The sequence below is a fragment of the Phoenix dactylifera genome, chromosome 2, assembly GCF_009389715.1.
Source record: "Phoenix dactylifera cultivar Barhee BC4 chromosome 2, palm_55x_up_171113_PBpolish2nd_filt_p, whole genome shotgun sequence".
In the NCBI taxonomy this organism is placed as follows: domain Eukaryota; kingdom Viridiplantae; phylum Streptophyta; class Magnoliopsida; order Arecales; family Arecaceae; genus Phoenix; species Phoenix dactylifera.
This window is the reverse complement of record NC_052393.1, coordinates 25594602-25619961: the sequence shown is the minus strand read 5'-3', so window position 1 is coordinate 25619961 and position 25360 is coordinate 25594602. Positions and strand designations below refer to the sequence as shown.

The following is a 25360-nucleotide window of genomic DNA, read 5'->3' as shown; positions in this document are numbered from 1 at the left end:
AGTTAGGAAAGATTCAAATAATTAAAAATTATATAATATTTGTATACTTTCCTATACAAAAACAGTCATTTGGGAGAAGGTGCAGCCAGTAAGAGCATATAGCATCATTTGTTCGCAATTCATCATTTGTTCATATAGAAGTAATGAATAAAATAAAAGAATCCAACAAGCTAAGAAGTTCGGTACTTACCTTGATAAGCCAGTATTTACAGTAGGTCTTCTAATTATTAACCAACAATGAGCATGCACATTTATCAGTACCCACAGATCACCTGCAGTATATAGTTTGGTCTATTTGTGGAGGAATCTGTTTTTATTTCAGTCCCAAGTTCTTGTTCAATCCTATATCTGTCATTAAACAAATATCCAGATCTTAGAACAACAGATTAAGGGGTAAGAAAACAGAATGAACATATTTATAATTGGGAAAGAGTGCATACAGGTTGAAGCGGTCCTCATAGGTGATCCAAATTTACTGCTAAACCAAGATGGCCATATCTTCCTGAACGACCAACCTAAAAGTATAAAGCAAACACACTTTAGGAAAGAATGCAAGAACTTCAAAGCAATTATATGGGGGGAAAAAATTACTGCCAGGAACTTTGGCATGCAATGCAGAAGCTATAAAGAAACATGCAGCTGACTAGATAAGTGCTGACCATTTCAGGTGATGAATTAAGACATCCTAAACACCCTAAACATTAAACCAGCAGACTTAGGATGATCAATATGATATGATTTAGTATGGGCTTTATAAACAATTCCCTTCCTCCTTGCCTCTGAAAATGATGCATAGCAGTCTGTTCAATTAAACCATTTTCGTCCCTTTTTAAAGTAGTATGTCAAAAAAAAAAAAAACAACTCAATGGACAGTGCCACATTGGTTATCACATGGTTGACTGATGTAACAGTTATGAATTGTAGCATATATACCAACATGCCTAAAAGTATTTATTAAAAACCATACCCTGTGCAGATATGTTTTCTGAGTTCTTGGGAAAAATCAAAATTGATAACAACATTAACAGCTTGAATGTCAATCCCCCTTGTGAACAGATCTGGAAAATAAAAGATGAACAGTCACAAAAAAGTGCTGAATGATCAAAGAAACTGTAACTGAAGAATATTAGTTCATAAGTAGGTTTGAATAGATACAATGCATGGGCTTCTTATATTTAGTGCTCCATATATGCAAGCTAGCTGATTTGTGCAGGTAAAATGCTATTAATATCCCTTGGTTGAACCATAAATTTTAGCAGATGATATTTATAGGCAAGAGTTGCAGATATGAAATCAAATAAAAGCAAGAAGAGAAGCACCAAACATCAGGTAGAATAGATCACCTGAAGAAACTATGGAGGACAAAAAGTTGTACATGTAATTATGAACTATGCTTTACATAATTAAAAACAGAGGTCAAGTTCATAAATATTCCGCAACCAAACAAATGAAGTCCAAAAGCATCACAATATCTGTAGATGTTAGAGGAAAATAACATGTATCCACAAAGCAGTCTTGATAATTCTCACACAAATATATGCCAGAGGGGAAATCTAAGACTGATGAGGAAAAGAAACACAAATCAGCTTCCAAGAATTTAAAAAGTGGACCAAAGGTAACATGGAAGCAAGTCTTGACAAAAGATTTGAAAACAAAAACTACAATACATCAGAGGTAGCCCTTAATAAGAAACACCTGGTGATTAACAATTCATATATCGAGTATGTGTGTATGTGAATATACTGTTAAACAAAATCCCTCATAATGACTATTGATCATACGGTTCGACGATATGCAATTCAAGTAATAGAAATTTCTAACAAATTCAAACATGGTACACCATACTGTATTGAACCGGATAGTAATGGGGCGTACCATACCCATACCAGCTCGGTACCGGTATATGGTATAAGGGCGTACCGATACTCAGTATGCCAAACAAGCCCCCGTACCAGGCGTAACGACATAGTAACAGGACGGCACCAATTCGGGGCCTAGCATCGAGCGGCGTACCTTGCCCTCAAATCTAGAGAGTTTGTCCTAGGTATTAAGAACCTAACCATTATTAAATATGACAGTAATTTTTCTATTTTTTTAGGCATATGGTGGTCAAGTGACGGTATGAGAGTAGTAATCATAGATCAATACATGCAGTTCACCTCCATAGCTACATGCCTGAGAATATGCCTATGCATAGGTATCATAAGACATCGATCATATGTTCAGACAACTAGTAGCCTCATATCAAACACCATCGCCAGCAACAACTTTAAAAGAACATCAACCCAACAAAAAAGATAACCTTTATATTACATAAGCTAGACAGAAGTACAAAGACAAAACTATTGCTGCGAATGCAATGTATTCTAACATGATATTAATAAATGATTTTAAACCAAGAACCAGAAACTAGTCCTGGCCAAAAAAATCAAAGCTTGAAAGATCAAATGTACCTGTACAAACAAGATTCCTGCATGCACCATTGCGGAAGTCATGGAAGACTCGATTCCGATGGTCTTGCAACATTTTAGCATGAATATAGAAGCAAGAATAACCAAGCTCAGTGATTTTCTTTGCCAATAACTCCACCCGGTTAACCGAGTTGCAAAATATAATAGATTGGTTTGATTTGAAGCTGTCAAAACACAACCAACAAATTCATCATTTTTGCAATTCTAGAAATTATGCATAATGCAAAACATTGTAATGGTTAAGTCCAAACCTTTGAAAAAAGGGTATTAAGGCAGTGGACCTTCTGCCTTTCTTCTACAAAAGCATAGTATTGTGTTATTCCCTTCAGGGTGAGTTCATCCATAAGATTAATTATATAAGGTTTTGCCAGGTATCTGTCTTTGAATTCCTTGACAGTCACAGGGAACGTTGCTGAAAACAGTAAAATTTGCCGATTTGCAGGAAGGAAACGAATCAGCTGCTCTATTGAAGGTTGAAACTCAGGAGAAAGAAGCTTATCCGCCTGTGAAAGTACGAAAAGAACCATCTATCACACAAGAAGCATAAAGGAAGAACAGATAATTACAGCAAAATATTCCATTTCTATTTCTGCAGCAAATTATATTTTGTACAATGTATTATTATTCATTCACTATGGCTCTCCGTACTTCGAGAATCATGCAACAGGAATGAGATTAATGGAAGAAATGTCAAGGAATTTTTTTGTTTTCTGTAATGAAATGCATCAAAATCATTAGGTCAACAACAGGAATCATTCTGGGGTCCAATAAATTAAAGCTGGATGGCATTCAGGAGAAAGTTTGAAAGAATCAGATTTAAATAGTAATGACAGCATCACCAACAATAAGAAAAAAGCGCATGATATTAATAAAGCGAAATATATAGTTTTGACAAATAGAAGTGAAAAATTTAGAAGTTTAAAAACAAAAGTTATTGAGAAGGAAATTTAACTTCAGATGAAAATTTTGAAACAACTCTTCAATAAACAAAAACTTAAAAACAGACCATTCAAAAAATATAGCTGAATCAATTTAATATATATGATACCTCATCCATAATGAGCATTGAACAATCCTTCAAGATACAGACACCTTTCTTTGCAAGATCAATTATTCGACCAGGTGTTCCAACAACCAAATGAACAGGCTGATACAAGCGCATTATGTCATCCTTCAAGCTGGTTCCTCCAGTAGTAACCATAATTTGAATCTTCAAATGCTTTCCAAGCTCCTTACAGACTTGTGAAGTTTGGAGAGCTAATTCTCTCGTAGGAACCAATATGACAACTGAACATCAGAAGAGTCTAAATGAGTTTATATCTAAAAGACGTAATGTGCAAATTCTAACAGTTAGAGCTCCACAAGTTCTAAATACACAGTACATATTATTGCCCCCCCCCCCCCCCCCCAAAACAAAAAAAAAACAGTATCTCATCCAATAATCGAGCTATTTTCCTAAAAAGAGAACATCTAGCAAGCAAAAATACAATGCACCACATCGCAACAGATAGAGGTTTACAAAAAGGTCATGCATCAAAAACAACATGATGGTAGGCTGTCCTAAAAATGATCTTTGCTTCTAGAAATACATATTACACAAGCAAATAAGATGCCTTTGACTACTAACTGCAAGCAATCTAACATATTACCTTACTTGTGACAAATAAGTAACCATATCTATGAATGTAATTAAAATGATAAAGTATAAGAAAGAAACCTTGAATGACATTGTTATCTTGATCAATTTTTTTCCAGTGCAGGAATGCAAAATGCAGCTGTCTTCCCAGTTCCATTTTTGGCTCTAGCAAGAATGTCACTTCCAGTCAGTGCAATTGGTATACTTTCTTCTTGAATAGGTGAAGGCCTTTCAAATCCCTTCTCATATATTCCCATAAGTAGCTCCCTCTTCAGAAAATAGTCTTCAAATTCATTTCCTTTAGTTGCAGTAACATCCTGGAAAAAAACATGTGGAAGATTAATTGTCAAGTAACATGAAATATTCAAAAAATTGTTTTGACATTGAAGGACAAAGACAGCACATGGTGTAATTACACCCCAACAACAGTCAACAGTTCTTGAGAAGGCATATTGAACAAGTAAAAATATGTAACTCTTGAAAGATTCCATGTCATGAGAATGAAGATCGGGCAGCACCATCTCTGTTTGAGTAACAATAATAGCTCGCAAGATTTAAAAATAGTATAGATACAAGAAGCAGGGCCATAGAATGAAAGAAGCTAGTTGAGAAATATACCAAAGACAATAAGATTTCTCCCATACTGTACCATAATTATGGTTGAGAAATATACCAAAGACAATAAGATTTCTCCCATACAGCATCAAATGTTCTTCATTCAGATATAAAAGAATGTGATCTTAGGATCCAGAGACTTTATAGCCAAAATTTATATAGATTTCTTATATCCTACAGAACATCATGCATCCAATCTCCAAAGCCTTGGTCTATGCACCAACAAATTAATCAAGCCAAATAATCATAAGAGCATATAAAACCTCTGCTGTTCAAAAAGGAGAACAAACACTCTAATGCTACCTTTTTTATTGTGTAAATGATCTGCCACTTGCCACAATTCAGTCTATTCACCAACCACATAGCAACTAAAAGAAATAAAACATATATCTTCCATGACACGATAGGTGAATGGCAAGAGCAACTTCTGCCGATAGATCCGGGAACAAATCCCAGCATAGGTGTGCCTGGGTTTTGGAAAAATTTGTACCTTGTGTGTACTCAAGGATACAAAATCCTGTCATGATATTCTTCAAGCACAAATCACCCTTACAAATGAATTTCTTCCATGATATGTAAATGCCAAGTTATGCTGACAGACAAGGGAAATATCTATAGATCGTCATAGTTATGATCACATTTTCTTAATCATGTCTAACAGAAAGTAATAATGTGATATACAATCTACTCTACGCAGATAGCCACCATGCCTACCACCCAACCCCTCCCCTCCCACCCAAATGAAAAAAGAAAGGAAAGAGAAAAGCAATTGCGACCAACATCTGAAAAACAGTACCCCCATTACCCCCCCCCCCCCCCCCCCCCCCGGGGGAACATCTGAAAAGCAATTTAGAGACTCATAGTTATGGTCATCCAAAACCTTTTTCTTCTTCCAAACTTCCAATTCTTTTGAATGAACCCTGTTGTCGAAACCATACAACCCATTCCCCCTTTTATACATAGCCTCTACAACTAAAAAACCATGACTTGAGATAATAGCTTGACAATTATAACAATTAATTTAATGATTTCATTTCACCACCATGCGAAAAAGGTTTTGGATGACCTATAAATAACAGCAATTTTACATTTCATTGACAGTTATCAACAGTGTTTGGCAATTGTTTGCCTGGCCTGACCTGTCTAAGAGGCCGGGTCGCAGATCAATGATCCAACCATGGACCAGATGCCCAGCATCCTTCTTTCCCAGATCTTAGATGGGTTTGGGGTGTTTAAGTCCATGTGCACTATCACCCTATAAGCTACCAAATGTAAGGAGGAGATTATCTCAAAATAACTAACTTAGTGATTTCATCTCACCACCGTAATGCTAAAAACATTTATAATGACCTATAAATAACAGCAATTTATATTCATTGACAGCTATTATCAATGTTCAGAAACAGTTTACCCGGACTAACCTGTCTAAGCAGCTGGGTCGCAGATTAATGGTCTAAATGTAGGTGGACCTTAAGCCCAAAAACCTTCATTCCCAAATCTCAGATGGGTTTGTGGTGTTTAAGTCCAGTGAACCATGGCACTTCAAGCTACCAAACCTTGGGGGAGATTATCTCAAAACTTTCTCTAGAGATGTTCCTCTTTTTCAATAAAAAGATAGGTTTGCCGCAGTTCTGATAGTTTCAAACTAAAGGAAGAACAAGATCATGGTTGGCGGAACTATCCCGAACCATCCGGTTCAAGGCGTCCTAAGTCGTACCGACGGCGGACCAAGACGGTTCCAGCAACGAGACTCCATTGCCGGAGGGGGACAAAAAGAAGAAAAAAGAGAAGCCTTCCTCTCCCTCTCCCCCGCTCTCTCTCTCTCTCTTTTCCTCTCTCCCGTTCTCCCTCTCCCCCACCTCTACTGTATCAGTACAGGGCCGGTACAGCATGGCGCAGGACCGTATCAACTTGTGCCGCCGGACAACCAGTACAGGGTGCGATACTAGCACAGCAGACGTTGAACAAGATGAAGAGGAAGAGATCCGCCTTCATGCATATGTTGTTCTCCCACACTGCCACTTAATCATAAGTGGAGGAGATCCCTTCTGTCCTAGATCTGGTAGTTCCCCTTCCACCGCCCCCACCAACAACATCCCTTCCCGATAACCCCCCCCCCCCCCAACCCGGGGCAAAAAAAAGGAAAAAAACGAAGTTTTACAGAATACAGACTTTGCATCAATCCGAACTGCATAGCTTGGCAGGTGACAGGTTGACCAGGTCGACCCAAGCAGGTCGACTGTCTTTAAACACTAGTTATTATGATGAACAGTCACCATGTGGCATTTTCCAATTTTTAGAATACAATTAGAATATTTTTTAAAAATAAATGCTTTCTGTATTAAATATACATAATGGTTTCACAAGCCATTATATGCCATTAAAATTGCTCATAACAAATGATATTACATAATCAAACATTATAAGGTAGGTCTATTGGCGTTATATTGTGCTGCAATATTCATTGTAAACAGTTCAGCATGCTGTCATTTACCAATAGCAGCATTACTCAATTCCTGGTATGACAAAAATCAGCATCAAAATGTCGTGAAAGTATTTTCAGAAACTAATCATAACACTTCATACGGTAGAAATAATAAGTCATAGCAACCGAATTTTCAAAAGAGGGCCCATAAGTTAATAAACAGGACATATTCCCTACCTAAATCTCAATAATATCACAAAGCTTTGTATAGTAAAATATCACGCATTAACAACTAATATGTTATATTTTCAGAAAGCCAAAGCCCTTTCCAGTCATGGACATTATGGTAGCTGTATGGTCTCTGGATCATGACTTCCAAAGGATTAAAAAAGGAGGAAAAACAATGTTATGAATTCAAGATAAGGAAAGCACAACAGGAATAATGAAGGAAATACAAAGACATCTGTGAGACTGATACCCCATTGTCACAATACCATTTTTTAACATAACCCCAGTTGCAAGATTACAGCAAAGGAATGTTGTTCTCCTGATAGTTGACCACATAAAATCCCTACAATAATTTGTCCATCCGAGAGGGCATTGATCTGGGAGCGGATAGTTTCTCTAACTTTTCAGGCTAACAGAACTGAAGTTACCTCACAATTATAATTAAATTAATGCATCAGTGAATAGAAAGGAATTTTTTCAACCCTCATTTGAGAATCCACTCCATTTAAGAGTGCATGTCAACTAGATAAGGTTGTCGTCAAAAACTAGCATCCTATTTCACATCACAGTTTTGAAATAAATAAAAAAAACTCCCAGAATATCAGTCCCTTGATTAAAGAACACTTGTTGTTACTTCATAATATATAATCCAATTCATGGTTCACCGGCCCGAACCGGGCGGTATTTGCATATCGAACCATAACGGTTCAGTACTGATATCCTATATGGGTGGTGTACCAACATTCGGTAAGACGAAAAGATCTCATAACATACTATACCGACATAGTGCTAGTGTAGCACCAATACGGAGTCCGGTACCGAGACGGCAAACTTTGATTAAATTAATGCATCAGCTCATAAAAAGGATTTTTTCCAACCCTCATTTGGGAATCCACCCCCATCTGTAGCACCTGTCATCCAGATAAGGTTGTCAACAACTAGCATCCTTTTTAACATCACAGGTTTGGAATAGAAATTTCCCCTTAAATATCTGTCCTTTAATTAATGCTAAGAAATGAGTCTCTAAATTCCTAATCCAATGGAAATCAAATTCCTCTTCATCATTATGCCTTCACATTTCAGCTACAACAATCGATCTTCAACTCAAGTCACATCAATGGCCAACTAGTAATGCTGCCTCAGCTCATTGGCTTGAATTTCCAAACAGAATCATCTTCTTTCAGAGAACCTATCCATGCTTCAAATAAAATTTTATATTCCTTGTGAGTATTGATATTCACATTCTTTATCCTTCCTTATCCAAAATATGTTTTTACAATATTTAAGAACCACATACCAGAGTTTAATCCATATGTATAATACCAATAAGGTTCATAAGAACAAACATACTAGCCATGTAATTGCATAATTACTCAACTAAATTGCTGCATAAGGTTTCTTTGTCTCCCCAAGGCCAAGTTCCCTAATAGATACACAAGAAACTAGAATGTTAATGATCCTGGTGCTTATTACTAGTTTACTACGATGAAACATCCCCTGTTGTGCAATTCCACATTGCAAAAGACTTGGCACGATTAAAAGCCATTAGATTACTGCGCTGGATTGAGACATTTGATCGATAATGATTCTTCAATATCATGCACTTTTTTCACCTTTATGGTTTAGTTGTTGCTCTTCGTAAAGACTACCAGCGTTGCATCTTACTTCCACAAGTTAAGACAGTCAAATTTCAACATGTTCTTTATTGTAAATTTATCTGTCAACCAAATGTCTTATTTGATGTCCCAATAGTTTTAGTTCAGACTCGAGAGTAAAGAGATAACCACATAAGAATAAAAATGCATCATTGTGACCTTATCACAAACCAAAAGGCAACTGTATAAGTTTCTTCCACAGTCCGTTCCTTAAAAAATAAGGTGTCTTCAACAATCTACTGTTGAAAATTACTCTTGCAACCATATCTTATCCTATATTTAACACCAATTTATATATTAGATTGGAACATTACATTTCAAATAGATCTCAGATGATTCAAGAGTCTTCCCCCATATTCTCTTCTCCCAACCGTCAGCAATGCAACTTCCATAACACCAATTGTTATAGTCATAACAAGCAATCCACCTATCAAAAAAAAAAATTTCCCTCTCATCCCATGTAGCAATCTTACCCTATGCACATCTAAAATTTGCTTGCTGAATCCTACTCCACCACATGCATGAAGGCTGAAGCATACTTCAACTTCGCCCCAACAGACAAGTATAATCTTCAACTATAGATGTCGATTGTCAAGAGAAGAATTTGGCTGTGCCACCATATGGTCAAGAATACTTACAAAATTTCACCTTCCATAGTCCTTTGCCAACACTAACACCTTTTTTTGGTATAAAGTAGAACTAAAAAGAATTTTTCAGACTGCCGGTCTATCGGGATCATATTTACAATTGCTAAATGACAATTTGTTCAATTATTCCAACTACAATCTCATTACAGATCAAAGGCACACAGTTTTGCAATTAATAAAATTAGTATTCTGCATACATCTAGATTCTGAAACAGCATCTAACTGTTCAAACTTTTAGTGCTGATTATGCTAAATTTGCAATTTCTCAAATAAAAAGGCTTAGCTAAACAACTTAAAACTTGATTTCCTTTTTCCTGAAGACAAAACATGGAAAAAAATTTATCAATGCATTCCTCATGGATATCTATTTTATACAAGAAGCTTGATCGAGTTCATCATTTATTTTTAATCTCCATCAGTATTGAATCCATCTTTGGAGTCCCTTACCCACTTTCATGACAAAATCTGACATCTCTCCATGAATCACATGAGATGTATTCCAATAAACAGATTCGACATTTCATTAAGTACCTATCAGGAATTGCAGTCAGATACTTTATACCAATGTGATGCCAATCTAACTTGATAATCAAATCTACTAAGGCCATGATATGATGTAGTTTTGTGATCAGTACTGAATGAATTTATTATAAGATCCAAAAAATAATCTCAGATCTGAAGGTTGAGTTTGGAAAAGGCATGATACCATAGTGACTCTTTGAATATGGGACATGTCCAACATTTTCTCTCAAAATCATACTTCTAATTCAAAACTTCCAACTTTATACAAAGTTTTAATTACCTTTTACGGCATCAACATTGATACGGACCAACCATTCAGTTTACCTGAAGGAAATGATTAGAGAAACAGTTGGGTGTGTTATAAACCATTGCTGAAACGCAAGTGACAGCTCATGTTTTCTCTCCTCAAAGGCGTTGCCTAGAATACAAATTAAATGAGGCCCACATGCTGAATGTGAATGTACTCTCCTTGAAACAATTTTGCCCCAACAGATGATTGTAAAAAAAGGATCCCTCACTTAATACCAGACTACCTACATTCAAGCCATTTAGTAGTTCCAGACTTTAAAAATTCTACAAAATTGCACCCTAGACCCAAATAAAAACTAGATAAACACAGTATGATACAAAAGATAAAATGTAGGAGAACAAACAAATTAGCAATCCTAAAACCATATTAGTACCTAAAGATTACTTTAGGAATAAATGGGCTTCATGCCTAGTTGGCAGGCAACCCTACAGTCTGAATTGTTATTGTAGTGGAGACATCATGGATAGCAAAAAGATTTTAAAAGTGATTGCAGCAACATCAAAAATACAGTGTAACAGGAATGATTGGAAAAGATGGATGTATGAAGCCAACCCTAATTAGGTGGGATAAGGCCAGATCACTACAAGTATGGTTGGTAAGATATTCTCTGTTTTAATTCTCTTAAACTCTGCAACCTTGCAAAAAATTTCCAACATTTGCCAGATTAAAAAAAATACTCTCTCTTGCCAAACAAATCACAAATGCCAACTATCAAACCAAGATTCTAGATTGAGATAGTCCTCCAAAGTAGTGGAAAGGCACTAGATTATCTTTATCACAAAGATAATCATAACAAAGTTATACAAGTTAAGATGCCACACAAATTGGTCTTTGAGATCTTAATAAATTAGGACAAGCCAACAAGCAAAATTCTTCGATATTTGATTTGTCCAACTTGTCCCTAATTCAGCTACGTCTATGATGCATTAGCCTCAACATAGATAAAGGTGTTTACTTTGGAATAGGTGTGGCAGTTGGGTCAGGTCGGACCAGATATGGGTCGAGTGGGATATAGGATAGGTCAAAAATCTGTCAACCAATCTACAATGGGTTGGATCAAGATAAACAGGTTGAACAAGTTAAGGATTGCCACCCCGACCTTGGAACCCCTATCTGCCACTGAATAATTTAATTTAAGAATGATAGGACAGCATAAACTTATTAGGAGTCTAGAGCATGTCATGGAGATAAGATATGCACATTACTTGAACATTCAAATGACCACTTACAGAAGCATGCCTACGTCATGCCGTTAGGGACCACATAGATGAAACAAGAAATGAAGGATGAATAGGATTTCCAAGGAAACATATAAAATCCACAAAGGATGCAAGGAAGACATGTTAGAAGCATAAATTCCTGAGCTAATGCACATGGAAACCCAAGATCAAAAGCATCCCTCGAGATAAGGAAAGAATCAGACCAAATAGCAATGTAATATAAAAAGGAATAGTCAGAACCAAGAGCCTTAGCCAACTGAAGAGATTAGGCCACCACTTTGATCATCCATCTTCACAACTCACAGCATTCCAAAAAAAAAGGAAAAAAAAAATGCAATATGCCACTGGTCCAAAGCCCATCCATCTTATGCTTTATCCTATCATAGGAATAGGTTCACATTGTGTTCCCTCCATCTCTTTCAAATCTTTTCATCCTTCTGTGAGATCAAAGACATCCATCAAATACTACTTAGTCTAGCATTAATCACAAGCATTAAACAGAATCCAATATATGTCACAGAGCGGGTGTCATCTACCCATTAAAGAATGACATATCATCTTCATAAAGAGAAGCATGATTTCCAATCCTTTCTAGATATCACAGCCATATATGAAGATGTCCTTCCCTCATGCCCCAGACATGCTGAATGCTAATTGGGAAACTATGATCAATCCCAAGGATTATATTGACATTTTTATCCTAGATATGCCTTTGCATATCTTCAAGGATCTATTAGTAATAAACTGCATAATGCATAATAAGATTGAATTCCTTCATGTTAGGCAAGTCCAAAGAAAGCAACTTCTGCCCATGTTAGTAATGATGTATTAGGGAACACTGGAAATGTCTTCCAGAAGAAAGTAGAATCAGAACAGGATAATAAAATCAAATGGTTAACTATGGGTCAACAAACTTAAACACTAGGTACAGGGAAAAACTTTTGAATAAACACCAAGTCCAAAGTCAATTGTTTGCTTATTCTTCCAGATAAACCTAAACCTAAGCTACATATACGAACCTTATTGCCTACATCAAATGCAACTTCATAAGTATAATCTAAGAAAATAACTAAGCACAAGAAAAATGCTTAATATCGAGACGGTCTTCTTTGCAAACACCAGACACATTCAGAAAATGGGTTTTAAACATCACAATCAAATTATTTGTAGATAACAATGCCATGGAAAGCAACTAAAGATTTAGAAGAAATGGGGATTACTTATCAAAACAATTTAATAATGAAAAATGTACAAAAGATAGCAATATTCCCTCAATAAAAGCATGAAAATGTGCGATTAAATTTACCTCTGTCCTGTAACGTGTATCAGGAGGTGGGATATTCAATTGTGCCTTCCAATCTTGAGAACTGAAACCATGAGTTGGAAAAAAAATCAGTAGTGCAGATAAAAGATTGAAGCACTTCCTACTGAAAGGAAAATCCATAATAGATTTCTGAATAAATTTATAATAAAAAAAATCATCACATTTCATATCAATTCAGTTATATAGCATATTTTGGATGCGTCAAATTGCAGATGCTATACATAGATTGCAATGCCACAAATATGTGCTGAGTCAAATTGCAGATGCTATACATAGATTGCAATGCCACAAATATGTGCTTGTGCGCGCCTGCATGCATGTGCACGTGTGCTTGTGTGTAAAATAACATAAGCACACACACATACACACACAAAAGTAAAGAAAATAATTCAAATTATTTCTTGTAAAATCAAAAACTGCAAAAGGCCAGCCATTGCATAATAGATGGCAGAACAAGCCTGACAAGAGGTAACCTACAAGTTCATCAACATTATCTAGTATTACCAGAAAATGAGCTATCTTCAAAAGTTTTAGAAAACGATTAGCACGTGCTAGGTGGATCACCAACAAACCAATCAAGTAAATCCAATGATAAGAAGCATATAAAGTACGATAATATGGTAATTTTTTCCCTATTGTGAATTTCCGACTGTAAGTGACACACATGGTGGTATGCCATACCATACCAAACCAAACAGTATGAGGTATAGTGCACCATACCGATACAATACCGGTATATAGTACAGAAGGCAAATTGATACTCGGTACAACAAAACAGCCTCTGTACCGGTACAGGACCCGATACCGACATGGTGTACCTTGTGGTAAATACATCCTTACTAGTACCAATTTAGGATGAGCATTCTCATTTTAAGTAACCAAAAGATAATGGAAATTCAGATGTGAAACTACCAATTAATATTGTTGTGTCAAAGAAATTTAGTTTAAGGCTTAATAGTTCACTGGCGTGACAACATCAAAGCTATTAGGTATAAACATGTCTGGAAATATGCGAAGCGCTATGTAACGCTAAGGAATCATCAGCTAGCACATCATTACATAACAGTGTGAGAATGTCATTCTTCGAGGCAAATATTATAAGGAGGTATCTAAAATGGAAGAGAATCATATACCATGAAAAACATTCTGATCATGTGTAGTTCACAATATAGGACATTGAATTACAGGGGAAAATTTAATGTCCTGATATAAGTACAATAGAGAATCTGAGCTCATCTGAAAAAGTTGGAAAGCTCGATCTTAAAGTATAACGGCTGGATCAAGACAAACAATTAGCATAATCAGATAGAGTACATGGAAGTTTAAATGCAAGATTTGGTTTTGAAAGGAAAAAGATCAGTGTTGAATAGTTGATACATAAAACAAATGTCAACCACAAATCTAAGGTCATCAAGACCATATGACTGATATTCAACTTGACTCTAGAAGCAATATTTTCGAATGTTCAAACATGAGCATATGAGGACATTAGTTGAGAAGCCCAAAGAGGACCACCACAATTCAACAATCTAGAGGTCAGCACAAAATGTTTGGCTCACAATAAAGAGCCTCTTGGCCCTTATATACTGGGAGCAGTATGCGAAGAACCTAATTTCATGGCAAGTTTCAAACGTCAGGAATGATAAAATACAACAAGGATAATGCAAAGTAAATGGTCAAGGGCCACTATTGAACATTATTTAGGACTCAGTTTTAAGTTGATAAATTTACCGAGAAGTTGAAAGAAGCTCGCCATTATTTTTCAAATAATGGCTTCCAAGGATATGCTAGCTATTTCTATAATCTAGTAGAAAAGGCTGCATAAAGTCTTTGCATTCAGTAGCAATGAAAATGCATTCATTTCAACTGCTCTAACTGTTACCAAGTACCGCCTATCAACTACGCACCCATATCATTTGTTTAGCATGGACTATTGTGAAACTATTGTGAACTCAGAAGTTCCAAATCGACTGCACGAAATTGTCTGGTTGATTTCCAAGTCAATCAGAAGTCCTTGACTTTGAATTAATACAGGACATACCAAAATATAACTTAAAACTTCTAATTATCTTATTAACTTTCAACATGGTTCATCATGTTTTGATCGATGTTTTAAAAGGTGGATGCAGTATGCAGGTGGTCAAGAGAATGCAGAGTGCATATGCATTACACGGGCCAAATATGCAGGCACATAGACAGTTAGTATTTTACAGCATTTTAAAAATAAAATATATTATATACAATAATAATAGCAAAGTCCTTTTATAAATCGAAGCAATATTAATAACAATAGTATCTAGTAATTAGTGCTTACCACTTATTACTTGATTCTTAGTAGTAATAGTTTCAGCAGAATTAACATATTGGCATTGTTAATATACATTTACCCCAGGCTGCTTGAGACCCACAACCAGCCCGACCATTAGCTTGAACATGCCGTATTTGCTTGGAGCTGTGTCCTAAAAAGGGCTAGATAAGAAGTTACCCAATGATACGAAGGTTGCATATGCAGCCGCATAATGCTAATCCTTATATGCCCACAAAGTGCTAAGCATTTTTGGCCAATATGCAGCCCAACCACATATTATAGCCACATATAGGGTATGCAGTTTGCTCAAGGGACTGCATACATATATAAACTGCATATGTAGCCTTATGCACCGCATTTGAAGACACTGATTTTGATTATCTTTACGTAGCAAATGTTTTAATCGCAAATTATTACTTCTCTAGTTTCTATCCACTCCAACAAGAATTCATACAAAAAACAGAGATATTTTCAACATGTCAACCCAAATCTTAACTAAAACATGATTCAATAGCAAAATTATAAGATATGCTTCATGACAATGTTGCCCTTATATACTTGCTGAATGCAAGAATAGAATAGCTTCTAATGGTGTTAAAGCACTATTATATTTCATTGATATTTGTCCATATATTAATGCATTTAATTTGCTTTCAATGCTTGGACTTGTGGTGCAATGTTACTACATGTTTCTCTACCATGTTTTTTTCTTTTGGTACATTAGCGGCTCACACCTGACGAGTGTAGATACAGCCAACAAAATTAGAAAACAAAATACTGCGCAAAGGCATAGGCACAGCCCCGTGGTCTGTCTAGGAGAAACCTTCAGAGTGATGAGCCATGAAGGAAACAACCCAGTCTGCAGCACCGTTCGCCTCCCGATATACGTGTGTGGCCTGGTAGGAGTCCTCTACCATGTTCATTATGTAATCACACTTCTATACGCATTAAGCAACTTTCTATATTTGCAAAAATCTCAAGAAAAAGAGAAACCATTGTAAACTTGTAATCAATATTTAAGACAGGGCATACAATATACTTTAAGTGTTCCAGGTCTTTCTCAAAGTTGTTGCATCTTGTTATTTTCTGCTGTAAGAAGCACTGAAAATACGAATCTTGCTTAAACAAACCTTTCTTATCAAGTTCTATTTGAACCTTATCAACTTCAATTTGAAAGAACCAAATCACTCAAAGGCAAGCATAAATAGCAATGATTAAGGAGAAAAAAATGTGGCAGCAGAAATTAATGGAGAGAAGGTCATCTGCCTATTTTAGGAGCAGTTCTAAGCTGATTGTGGTAATTCATAATAATTTAGGTGGCTGGCTACCCCTGAGATGCTCCAGCTCCTTAGAGCATATGTTCTCATCTTCAGATATGGGTCCAAATTACTCACATAACATGCACTTTGTCATTTTGGGAAAGTTATCAAGAAAGAGAAACCTTTTTTTCCTAAACAGGAAAGGAAAAGATACACTTTGTCAGAGTGATAGAAGATATGAAAAAATGGAAATTCTGGAGCACAATTACAAAAAGGCTAAAATGTCATTGTTTTTCTAATTTACATGCTCAACTTTCAGGTTTTATTAACCTGGTATAGATTTTGACCATGAAGATCCACACCAAGTTGTAGATCCTGCATCTTAAATTAGCAACCCACAGGTCTGAACTTGTTTTGTCATATCTAAACCTCTTCCACCTCCTAGTGTGGTCGCTATCAGAATTTTTTCCACTTGCCAATCTTATCCCAAGATCAGACAGCATTTAAGCAATCATATGCTCATGGACCATCAACTAAATTAATCTGCAGTTTGTTTGTCAGAACATATCTTATTCAAGTACCATGCCTTTACATACTGTAGAGTACTAGGCATGCAGCATGCCTCAATGCATATGATGATGCACATGAAATTCTGTAATTCCGAATAGCAATTCCAAATAGTGTACGAACAAATAAAAAAATAAAGTGGAAAAATTAAAGCCCAAGTTATCTGAACCCTTCAGTTTACCTTGGAATAGTCGCACTCTTAATAACCAGAACCAGAAATGCAAGAGCAGGTGTCGGTATGAGGTAGTGGATATTGTAAAAACTCTTGAAGGCAAAACTTGGAAAGCACGCGTGGATTCAAATTTCCATCATGTATTTGAAGTAGACACTACCCTAGTTTGAGGTTACCCTAGTTTGAGGTTTCCCACCACTAAGCTAGCACCCAAACTTAGGGATGGGTAGGTGTATAACACTTGTATATGGGTCCAGAAGATGGCATTCTTCAAAATTCAAGGGAATCAAGACTCAAACTAGCACTCATACCAATACAGGTGACCTAGATTGGGCTTAACCCAAACCTGCTACCCAATCCACTCATTTGGCAGGACTGCATTAACATTTTACAAGTTTGGGTTCGATTTGGGCTTGAAAACACCAATCCAACATCAAGCAGGGTTTGGTTAGGGTTGATCTGCAACCCCAACTTGAACACGAGCCTAACCCAACCTGAACCCAACTCAATCCAACCCAACCCAATATATGCATAAAAAAGTAGTTCATTTTTATATTTTATAAAGATTAATTTACATATAATTATACCTTTAATCTTGTTAAATTACATTTTAGTGGACCATTAAACTTGATGAATGGCTGAGGCCTCAAGCTAATATAATATAAATGCAACAAAAACGTTCCAAACCTTTCCCCCATCTTAAGTTCCCTATTCAAACCAATCCTCGATTAACGTGCCACAACTATACACGAACCAACTAACCCGACCCAACACGAATTTAGCTTTGGATGGGATTGGTTTGGATCGGATTGGATTGGATTAGGGAAATCCCAACCAAGACGAGGTTGGGTTGGATTAGGTTTGGGGATTTCGAAGTTGGTTTAAGGTTTGCCTTCAAAATGGCCCATCGGATTGAGTTGCAGTCCTAATATCTCAACACAAAGTGAAACCAAGCAACATCACTACACTAGATTTAGTGCAACTAAGAAGAAAAAGCACTAAAATTGATATCAAGATTCCAAAAAACAATGTCTATAGATCCAAAATTACCAGCAAATAGTCAAATAAGACTCGATATTTATAAATGTTAACTAGGGGAAAAAAGCACCAACTTAGTTTGAGATGAGTTGCCTAAGATTCACGTGAGATTGCATAGGTTTAATCACAACCCGAATACAAATGCACAATGTGATGCTTCATAGCCTTAACTCCACCTCAAAGGATATTAAAATGTGCATCCATGCTAATAACATTTGGGATTGCCTGCTTTCTATATGACAATTCAGGAAGAGTTGAAGAGGAAACAAATCAGCTCACAAAAAGTTTCAGATATGATGCATAACTGTGAAGCTAAAAACTCCTATTCAAATAAAGGCTAATAATCAACAATACAGCCTAGAAAGTTTTTTCCATTGAAATAATTCAAATCTTCATATCTCATTAGCTGCATAAGCATCACATCGTCTAAGTGAATTAAATCATTATATTGTCAAGTTAAATCTCGGTGGATATATAAGGAGCCTAGTAGTTAGGCAGATGACCTTGATTATCTAATTCTCCTTTATTTGCTTCTACATATCAAAAGATACTGCTTGCCATTAAAGATCTGCCAAGAGGTCCAAAAGAAGAGTTGTAAAAAGGTAATAAAAAAGGGAAATAAACAACACAAATATATTTGTTAGAAAATAACAAAAACAAAAGATTTTCCCTTTCCCAACAATGTGGCATCTATAGATAATTGTCAATCTGAAGTCAGATTCACAATAGCCCTCCTAAAGTTGGTGACTTCCAATGAGAGTGAGTGGAAGGAGGCTGCGAAGGAGGAAGCGATCGACATTAGGAGGCTAATAAGATATATCAATATCATACATCCCATGATTCCAAGATCATAAGGAGGTATATGAATTGTATTATGAAGGAAATCATTGGGCCCACCCTGTATTGATTGTGGCATTTGATATAACATATTTGGAAAACTAAAAACAATAAAAAATAACTAGTTATGGTAACTTAAACAACTATTGGAAGTTATTAGGAAGAAAAATTACTAGTTGCTACACTTATATATACAAGTGAAAACACGCTAAACATAAAAGAAATATATTCTAACAACTATCTTAGAGTGGTAACTTCTTTGAACTTTTACACCTTTATTCCACAATACCGCTATCCTTAAAGCATAGTTTCAAGAACACCTATTTCTTCAAACAAGATACATCTACTCTAATCTCAGCTTAAGAAAATTCTCTCATAAAAATTTGCACAAATCCAAGATTTCCCCCATATCCCTAACTCTATCCTATCTCAATATGGTAAATGAGCCATCCAAATCCCAAGCTAATCTCCCCTTTCTAAAAATCCAAATTTCCATCCCGTAATCTTCCTAACATGATTTAGCTCTTTGAGGAATAAGTATTCATAATGTGAGTTACCTAAAATTGATATGCATGAGAAGATACCCCATCATCAATTTAAGCATCCAAGGCATTTCTTGATGGTTCCATTCAAATGTTGATCATCAAATTCTCTCTTTTTATGCTGCCTCTGCACATGATCTCCCACCTTAAAATGAGATATATGAATTTTGATCATCAGTTCAAAAAACTTTCCTGGAAAAACTTGAATACATCAAACACCCCCCCATATAACTCCATCCCCACAATTCATTGCATCAATCCAATCGTGACTTCTCTCTAAAATTTCTTAAAGAAAATATATATATATATATATATATATTTGATATGGTTTCTCTATGTTATTATTGCTAATCTATAAAGGGCGGCACAGTGCATGAGTTCTCGCCATTGCGGGGACTGAGAAGGGTTGGGGTCAAATGTATGTAGCCTTGCCTTTCCGTATTTCGAACCCATAACCTCCAAATCACAATGGAGCAACCTTAGGTTTGCACCAAGGCTCACCCTCTATTATTGTTAGTTTATGAATCTTTTTATTTCTTGAGTTCCTATGCATAAGTATGTACCATATAACTAGTCAATATAAAGGTAAGAACGACAATAACAAAGGCCAAAATAAATCTTTGCAAAATATTCAAAGGAATAGCAAATTTTCCTTAAATTTTATTTATCATGAATTTTCTTTATTTTCGTAGAGATTCAGAAGTGGTCACAATGTGTAGCCCTCATAAATTTCCAACACTTAAACCTTTCTAAAATTCAGGATTAGGATTGCGTACCTTTCTTAGGTGTTCAGACCTTCCTAATCATTAATATCTAGCAAGAGCTTTCACCAAGAACAAGTTTCATTTGATGCAAGTCATGGCCACAAGGGTCTGAGCTAGTATCTAATGTAGGATTCCCTTAGAACTGCTGCCTTCGTTGTGTTTGTTTTTAAATAAAGTCTACCTCTAAGTATGATAACCAAGATCTAACTTCACTAAAAGGGTCTTGTTAACTTCAACGAATGGTGAGGCGAACTTGACTTCCAAGAAGCTGAAAGGTGAAATTAATACTTTCCTAATAGCCAACCTCTCTCAATCAACTTTTGACTTCAGACTTATTCACTGAGACAAATAGCATAAGTTAATGACAGCAGTTGACATAAGCATGGATCAGTGCAAACAATGATTTCCACCCTTAGGAGTGCTCGTGTTGAAAACGAAGTTCATCAAACTTGACTTCAAAAAATTGTGGATCAGATATTTTCTTTTACATACTGGTACACTATATTGAGGGAAAAATGGTAAGGCAGATGATTAATAGAAAATAATATTTTAAAAAGGCATAAAACGAATTTTCTTTATCTAGGTCTTGCAAAACTCCTCTGAATTACTCTAATATCTCTCATAATGAGCAATGTCAGCTGATACAAAGACTTAATATAAGCCTAGAGGATTTTGCAAAGGCCCACATTACTACAAAAGTGAAAAGAGATAGCAACAATAAATAATGGAGACATGATATCTATAACAATTTTATGTGGAGCGAGATGGCTAAAAAACAAGATATTAGGACATAGAAGCATTTGCAGGATAACTATCGTGGCCTGTCAAGTGGAAAGAACATTAAGATATAGACGACCCCATGGATGTTTTTCAATATTTTCTTTCATTACTAGAGTGATGGAACCCACATCACCTGAATTTGGAAAACAATCCAAATTGAAGATCAATTCTAGACTGAATGGGAAATGGAGCTCTTGGCAAGCCAATGGCTATACAAAACATGGAAATTGAAAGGATAGGATTTCATATCAACCGGTGAACCTTCCTACTGTCTCCATATTATTGTGGATTTTCAGCTTGATGATACATGAAGATCAGGATCTGACACCTTAAGAAATCACTTACCAAATCCAAATCACTTGTCATCAAGATCCATAATCTCGATACCGGGTATTCTACTGGTACATTAGCAGTTCAATACAGTACGATTGGTACAATGTAGTCACAACACGTATCGAGATCTCTTTTTCTCACTTTTTATCATGGTACCACCTGAAACTGGATGTTACAAATCAGTAGGATATTGTACACACACCGATTTGAATTGTATCGGGTAGTACGGCACATTCAAGTTGGTGCGGGTCAATATGGACCGGTTTGGGGCTTGTATGTACCTAAATGATATTTTCATGCCAGTTCTGGTCCAGTACAGGATAGTACACTCTGAATCAGGCAGTTCGGGGCGATACAACAAGCATTGCTTATCATACTTGCTTTATTTCTTATCAAAATTTAAGTACATAAGACATTTATTGGCCCAGCAGCTTGATACCCGCTAATAGATTGCATTCAATTGGATTTACATTTTCCATTCCTCACTACATATATAATTAAAAGCATGTCAGTCAATGCACTTCTTAGCTAATTGCCAAGCCATTCAAATCCTTCAAACATTACACCAAAGCAACAGCATTACCTTGTTTACCACAGCAATTGTAGATCAAAAACCAAGAAGAAATGAAGAGCATTTTTTGATATAAGAAACATCATACCACAAACTTTAGTATATAGAGAGATAAAAGAAACGAAAACGAAAAATATAGAAGTCCTCTGAATTTTACAAACATGTTAAGAAAGCAAAAGAATGCCACTAGAGGAAAGTAGCCTACTGACTCAATTTCGTTTAAGTTGTCCAGAATGGTTTCTACAGACTTCCACAAAAAATGGCCAGTGATCATGAAGAAATATGTCCACATTAGGCACTCATATTAAGTTAAATGTTGTTGATCATGGAAAGTCCCTTTCCTTTTTTATCTCATTATTTTCCAAAACAAGCAACCAGCCTGATTATCTATTTCTACTTTTAATTCCCTTCTAACATCAACAAGTCCGCTAATCAAAGACCTGCTGAGAGAATTAAAATAGTCAGGTGCCAAGGATTAACATGCCAAAGATTGAATATATGCTTCTGGTTCCAATTTCCATGACCGACTACATAAACATTACAACCACCGCCAGCTTTTAATACTACTTTCTTACCTGTCGGCCCTCTAGAGCTGGGAAGATCCCAAAAAGAATTAGACAGGAATATCTGAGTAGCTGTCAACTTGATGAAAATTCTCAAACTTTGCACCAAAAGCCCTGGCTTCTGCCAGTGGCCAGAGGAAAATTTTGAGAAAAAAAGTGCGAAAGAACCTTGTAATGGTAGGATGAAGGTGATTTACGTTGCATGCTTGATAAAGAAAAGATTATGCTTCTTTTGTATGTGTTCTGACGTTAGATGAAATGACACCGGCTACGAGAAACCTAACTAGAACAAATACTATTGACTATAATTGGATACCGCCGCATCAAAAAAAAAAAACAAGAAGAAGAAGATGAAATAGTAACGTGTATCATTTGGTTCTTCACATCTACATAGCAAAAGACAATTTTTTCCTTTAAATCCTTTGCTTTACCTGGAATCGATGCTATCAGACTGAACTGATTTCATTGCTTCCCTGATTCCAGAATCGCTTCCCATCTGATTCCTTCTCGACCACTGCAGCTGCTGCTGCTGTAACTGCTGGCCCTGCACTGGATTCCGCTGCACATACTGCTGGTGTTGTTGAGGGTTTCTCCCATTAAAGTTAGGGTTTCCGCCCGCGCTCCCCCCGCGGCCGTTGCCGATTCCGGGAGGATATCTACCACCTCGAGGGTTCATCTCCACGATTCCGATCGGTTCTCAAAAACCGATTCTCCCACGCGATAAATGAACCAAAATCTACTCAAAATTCGAAAAAAAAAAAGGAACTCTAAATAAAAACAAAGAAAGGAAGAAATCAAGAAACTGAGATCAAAATCTAGGGGTTTTGGTTTTGAGAGGAAAAAGAAGCGAATCGGAGCGAAATCAAATAGAGATTCGGCCGCTTCTACGTTGATTGTAGGATCTTCGGAGCGTTAATCGGAAGAAAAGAGGCGAAAGAGAGCAGGTTATGACATCGATCGAGGAATCGACAGACGGCATTTCTCTGGGGTCGGAGAACGCAAGAGCTTTATAGGAGAGAGAATGGGGGGGGAAGGGCAGTTCTCGCAGGAGGAAGTGGGGTTTCCTTCCGTGCGAGAGAGCGCATTAAATTCTAGGGCACCTCCGAGATGGGTGGTTCTATATACACCCCCCCTATTGCTCAGGACACCCCCAAAAATTAAAAAAAAATTAAATACTCTCTACACCCCCGCATTTGCTAAGGACACCCCTAAAAAATTAAAAATTCCTAAATTACCCCCCACCCTTCCCACCCCCTCACCTAAATTGCTCTCTACACCCCCCAAACCCCCCCCCCACCCCGCTCTTCCCCTCCAAGACACCCGCCGGCTTCTCCCTTCCGCCCAAAAAACCTCGCCTCAAGCACCTTCCCGGCCATCTCCCGAGCAACGAGCACCTCGCCGGCGGAGGCGGAGGGGGAGGTGGGGGATGGGGAGGAGGAGGAAGGAGGACGGGGAGGTGGGGGAAGAGGAGTGAGAGGAGGACGGGGAGGTGGAGGGGGAGGTGGAGGGGGAGGACGGGGAGGTGGAGGAGAGGAGGGGGGGAGGTGGGGGATGGGGAGGAGGAGGAAGGAGGACGGGGAGGTGGGGGATGGGGAGGAGGAGGAAGCGGGCGCAGGGGGGAGGGGGGGAGGAAGACGAGGCGGAGGGGTGATGGGGAGGCGGAGGAGGAGGAGGAGGAGGCGGAGGTGGGGGATGGGGAGGAGGAGGAGGAGGGGGAGGGGTGATGGGGGAGGCGGGGAATCAGGAGGGGTAGGAGGGGGGAGGCGGAGGAGGAGGACGGGGAGGTGGGGGATGGGGAGGAGGAGGAAGCGGGCGCAGGGGGGAGGGGGGAGGAAGAGGAGGAGGAGGGGTGATGGGGGAGGCGGAGGAGGAGGAGGAGGAGGCGGCAGTGAGGAGGAGGGGGAGGGGAGGAGGCGGCAGTGAGGCGGAGGAGGAGGAGGAGGAGGCGGCAGTGAGGAGGAAGGGGGGTGTACTGAGAAAATTTCAAGGGCAATATGGTAATTACACTAAAGGTTAGTTTGGGTTTTTTTTTGGTTTTTGGGGGGTGTCCTTAGCAATAGGGGGGGTGTATATAGAACCACCCCTCCGAGATCCTCCAAGGGGCGGTTAAATGACGGAAATGCCCTCGAAAGGATATTGGAATTTCAATATCTGGAAATGGTGGCCCGGTCCGAGGATTACTACAGATCCCCGTTGCTTTCCCCGTCCTTCCGACCCTACATGGCAGTTGATTATTGGTTATTGCGAGTCAGTAGTTACAGTATTGGATCATTCACAAGGTGCCACGTGGTTCACACATGAACGACCGGACCGCTGATGCCACCGTGGATTTTTCCTATAAAAAAAATACTGGTGGCGGGCGCTATCCGAGCACGGATAGCGATGTCAAGCCCTACGCGCATGTGCCGGAGAAATTATATCCGACACTCGGTGAAACAGCTCAAGCGGTATATCAGAAAGGGACAAAAAAAAAAAAAAAATCGGTGACCTGCTCCCCTACCCGTGCCCCGTCATGCACCGCAAAGAGTAGGATACCGATAAATTTGAACGCGGATGAGATCAAAAATTCATCA

The 25360-nt window shown here is 37.6% G+C and overlaps 1 pseudogene; it reads right to left on the bottom strand.

Annotated features, from left to right (window-relative positions):
- Nucleotides 1–685: 685 nt before the first annotated feature.
- Nucleotides 686–23848, bottom strand: LOC120110016 (annotated as a pseudogene).
- Nucleotides 23849–25360: the final 1512 nt, after the last annotated feature.